Raw genomic sequence first — 5,581 nt, 5'->3', positions numbered from 1 at the left:
TATATAATAGTGGCGAGGACCAAAGCATTCTCACCCAATTTACTTAGCTTAGACTAACCTAAAGTGTTCATTATATACATCAAACTATAGACACATCCATACCAATTGAACCCAATCCCACTTAATTAAGACTTCTTAATTCTTGGATCGCATATACATGACCATTTGCACACTTTAGGAATTGCATCATGCCAACTTGACCTGCCTAGCTTATACTTGAATTAGCATGACCCTAACCTAAAATGCAAGCAGTGTAAGTTGGGCTCAGCTAGCCATGCCCAAACAATTTGAATCAAAGGAACTCTTCCTCTCCTACATAAGATTTAAATTATCTCATCAGATGTAGAAAAAAATAAATAAATAACTGAATTGAATAAACTAATTTTTCAACCAAACTAAATTGAACTGAAATTATAGTGAATCAAAAAAAAGAATAATTAGCATTAATAATAAATTTAATTACCATTAAATAATATATTTAAAAAAGAATATTAAGTGATTTTTTTTAAATAATAAATTTAGCATTTGAAATAAATTATAGTCCCCCTAATCTCTATTTCACATCCTACTATTTTCTTTATATTTGAGAAAATTAAGATTTTTCTTTTTTCTTCTTTGATTTGTCTTAAAAAACCAAATTTAAACTAATAATTGAAAATTACAAAAAATTACTGTCATTAACTAAATTGATATTTCAACAACTAATTCAAGTCAAGTTAAGAAGTTCAAGCCAATCCAAAAGAATTTTAAATAAGAGAAATTTATTTAAAATTTAAATTAAAAAATAATTCCAAACCCAACCATCATTGACATATATCTTTATACTGCCCTACGCCCTCCCTTGCATTCCCCTCTCATCACATTTATCACCCACTGAATCAAAATAAGAGTAATAATTTTAGAGGCCTTCATGAATCAAGTCACTTAATTAAAGAGCTTACCTGAGTTTGATTAATGGAAACATCTGCAACATATCACCTCCAAATCCTTTCTTAAGAATATATATTAATCTATGGTCATCCATCTCACTTGGATAGCAGTAAATTTTCTGGTTTTGCTTGAAGATATGGCGACAAAACTAATGTTTTTTATCGTTTGAAAAGGCTGAACGCATAGCATATATGAAAGTCTAGAGGCGTAAATGAGTTGAGTCGAGTCAAGCTCCAGTCACTTTTAATTTGAACTTGAGCTTAATTAATTTTGTTGATACGGACTAGATCTTATAATGAGCAATTATGAGAGAAACAAATAAATAATAATTTAATATAAAATATTATTTTTAAAATATTTTTAATATAATAGACTTTGATTATATTTAATATTAATATTTATTTTTAAACAAGCCAGCTCACCAAGTCGAGTCGGGGCTAGCTTGAGTTTGGTTTGTTGGTTAATCGTGTTAGAAATGGTGGAGCCCGGTCCACTACGCTTGAGTTGTTACTTTGCTTTGGAGAGTCACACCTTTTCACAAATAACCACTATCGCCTTTTTTATTTGTGAAGTGAAGCATATCTTCGTTCCCTCCTATTCGTGATAAAAACTTCGGATGACTCTCCTTGTGTTTAGAAGTCACGCTTTGAGTTCTTCTTCGGTTTCCTCGGGATAGAGGAATGTTTCCTAGGGGCAGAGGAAGAAAAGTGCAAGGAGGAGCAATTCCTTGCGGCAAAAGGAAGAAGAAGGAAGAAGAAGAAGATTGTTCTCCCTAGGCTTCTTCTTGGTAGCTTGTGACAGAAGAGAAATTGGGTTTATTTCTTTTGTAAGTTTGTCTTCTACGATGTATCTCGGTGTAGAGTTTTCTTCGGTGTATCTCGATATAGAGAGAAAAGAACAGCGGAGAAGAAGAGAGAGAGCAACGAAGAGTGAGAGATTCCTCTTGTAAGTCGAGGTGATCAACTGATGTAAATTTTTCAAGTAGTAATATCCTCTGCAACTCCGTGGACGTAGGAAATTGGTCGAACCACGTAAATTTGTGTGTTCCGTTGTCTTGTTCTTTTCTGGTGTGATTTTTCTCGTTCTATTTTTCCCTTTGTCGATCGTCCTTCTGTTTGATTTATATATATACCACATCAACTGGTATATCTAGATCTCGCAACAACAAAAATTGGTATCAGAGCGCTTTGTTCGGATCTGAGGAATAATGATGGTTGCAGATGAAGTGAAGATTTCAGGGATCGAGAATTTTGATGACACAGATTTTGGTTATTGAAAAATGCAGATAGAAAATTATCTTTATGGAAAGAAATTTTATCTTCCATTATTGGAAAAAAGAACTAAAAGGATGGATGAGGCTGAATGGAATTTGTTGGATCGATAAGTTCTGAGGGTTATTCGATTAGCCCTATCGAGGTTCGTTGCACGCATCGTCGTCAAGAAAAGGACGACTGCATATCTCATGGTAGCCTTATCAGGTATGTATGAAAAGCCATCGACGAATAACAAAGTGCACTTGATAAAGAAGTTATTCAATTTGAAGATGGCAGAAGGCGTTTCTATTGCTCAACACCTAAATGTTTTCAATACTATCACAAATCAATAGTCATTTATGGAAATTGATTTTGATGATGAGATATGTGCGCTGATCTTGTTGGCTTCATTATCAGATAGTTGGGAAGCCATGAGGATAACATTTAGCAATTCTGCAGGTAAATCTAAACTGAAATATGATGATATTCGTGATTTGATTTTGGCTGAGGAAGTTCACAGGAAAGATTCTGGCGAGGTCTCAGGTTCGAGTTCGGCACTGAATGTTGATTTCAGAGGGAGATGACATGATAGGAACTCAAGTATAGAAAGAACAAAATCAAAGTTTAGTAAGCAGGCAACCTGTTGGAATTGTGGCAAGACTGACCACATAAAGAAGAACTGTAGGAATCCTAAGAAAATGTAGAATGATAGTGCAAATGAGTTATCTGAAGAATCACTGGATGCACTATTGTTGGCAGTTCATAGTTGTTGGCAGTTCATAGTTTAGTTCTGTTGAAGAATTGATGTTGGATTCATGGGCTTTGAAAGTGGTAGGAAATCTACTAGAGGCCACAGTGTAGGGCAGTGATGGAAGTGAAAAGGAAAGTGGGTACATGGCACACATTCCTATTGTTTCACAAAAAAAAATGTTGAAGAACCACAAAACTATGAAAAAATCTAGCAAGATGAAAGTTCGAGCAAGTGAGAGCTGACAGAACTTCCATCAGGAAAGAAGGCATTGCACAACAAGTTGGTGTACCCGGTGAAGACTAAGTGTGATGTCAGTAAGAGATACAAGGTTAAACTTGTTGAAAAAGGCTTTCAATCAGTAAGAGATACAAGGCTAGACTTGTTGAAAAAGGCTTTCAATAAAAACTTTCAGTAGAGACAACATATTGCTCATGCAGTGGGAGTGTAAGAAGAGACAAGAGTGACCCAAGAAATAGCTTTAAGGTGCAAAGCTATTTGTAGCATGCTGATATGTTAACTGAGGGTGTTACTCTTGAGAAACTGAAGTTGTGCACAACTTCAGTTGGTCTTCTGGAGTGAAGACAAAGGCTTTGAGTTGCAGATATGGATGATACATGTTGAAGAAAAATACAACACCGCTAGTGGAGGATATCAGTTTGAGGAAGGAGATGTTGCAGCCTGTGTACCGGTGTCCAAGTGGAAGAATTTTTAGAAACGATGGAGCCCGGTCCACTATGCTTGGGCGATTACTTTGCTTTGGAGAGTCACACCTCTTCACAAATAATCACTCCCCCCTTCCTCTTATGTGAAGTGAAATATCTCTTCGAGCCCTCCTGTTCGTAATAAAAGCTTTGGATGACTCTCCTTGGGTTTAGAAGTCACGCTTTGAGTTCTTCTTCAGTTTCCTCGGGATAGAGGAAGGCTTCCTTGGGGCAGAGGACGAGAAGTGCAAGGAGGAGCAGTTCCTTGCGGCAGAAAAAAGAAAAAAGGAAGCCTATGCTTCTTCTTGGTTGCTTGTGGCAGAAGAAAATTTGAGTTTATTTCTCTTGTAAGTTTTTCATCTTTTATTTCTCTTGTAATTTTGTCTTCTTCGGTGTAACTCGGTGTAGAGAGAGAACATAGAGAGAAGAAGAGAGAGAGAGAGAGAGCAAAGAAGAGTGAGAGATTCCTCTTGTAAGTCGAGGTGATCGACTTGTGTAAATTCCTCAAGTAGTAATATCCTCTGCAACTCCGTGGCTATAGGTAATCTGTTCAACTACGTAAATCTTAAATCTGTGTGTTCCGCTGTCCGCTGTCTTGTTCTTTTCTGATGTGATTTTTCTCGTTCTATTTTTCACTTCATCGATCGTTCTCCTGTTTGATTTATATATATACTACATCAGCTGGTATATCTAGATCTTGCAAAAACAATAAATCGAGCACAGTAGCTCACATGCCTCTTATCGATCCGAGCTCAAGTCGGCTTATGAAAAGACTTGACACACTTACATCACTTAGATGAAACACATTTTCACTAGTATTTTTTCCCTTATTTAATGCTTTCCTTATTGTGATTTCATTCAAATTACATATTCCTCTCACGCTTTAGTGCACGCTGCACCGGTTTGAATGGGGTTACGAAGCAGTTTTTTCTTATTTGGCCTTCTAACTTACTGTTTGTTTGGCTTGAAAGAATCGAAATGATTTTTGTGAAAATTTATCATCAGCTGCTACTCGTGTTAGTAAACTCTAAATGTTTTTTCATGTTAATAGTTGGTAAAGGTATTTTAAAGAAGATATCCATCCCTCAGGTGGTTCTATTTCTTCTATTCAACTAATGAATTCAAATTAGCTAGTAATATTTGGATTGTACTTGTAGATGATAAGATTCAAGAATTCAAATATGTACATTTAGGATAAATAGAAAAATCAAAATAATAATTACTTTCCATAATTAGTATTGGAAAGATTTACATACCTTCCACTTAGTAGCTCGTGATATTGAGGAACTGGGTCTTCCTTTTATCGGATCCACGTAGATCACTGGCTTGAATCGACTTTCTTATGGTGGTTTATTTTCATACTTTACTCTCTTGTTTTAATCCAATCAGACATTATTTTGTCTCTCTCCTGACTCGGTTAGACTTTAGGTTTGGCTCGAACTATTACATTCGGTCAGCCTTTAGTCTTGGCTCGGGTGGCTGCATCCGATCGGATAAGTTTGGTTCTCATTCTTCTTTTGGTGGGCCCTTCTTTGTTGCACTCTCTTCCTTCTGAGCCATTAGATCTCCTCAGGATCAGAGTTTGCATATTTTTGATGTAGAATAGGAAAATTTACATGCATGCACACAACTTCTAACTTTTTTATCTTTTGAGTCAAATAAGGAATCTACTAAATTCTATAAATTGGAAGATCTCACATATTTTTAGAGAAGGTAACTATTGTGCTGATTGTTTGGCTAATTTAAGCTTTGGCCTTTCTTCTATTCGTGTTTTTTTTTTTATGTTGAGCTGGATAAAAAGTTGAACTGTGTGATTTCGTTGGATAAAACTGGGTTTCCTTAACTCCATGTTGGTTAATTTCCTCGTTTGTTTTTTTTATGCTGAGCCTTTATTTTCAGTTGTTGGTTTGTGTTGTTATTTCATGGGTACATCTACCCTCGTTTTT

Source organism: Phalaenopsis equestris, unplaced genomic scaffold, assembly GCF_001263595.1.
Source record: "Phalaenopsis equestris unplaced genomic scaffold, ASM126359v1 Scaffold000002, whole genome shotgun sequence".
NCBI classification, from domain to species: domain Eukaryota; kingdom Viridiplantae; phylum Streptophyta; class Magnoliopsida; order Asparagales; family Orchidaceae; genus Phalaenopsis; species Phalaenopsis equestris.
The sequence above is the reverse complement of the archived record's forward strand: the minus strand, read 5'-3'. Positions refer to the sequence as shown.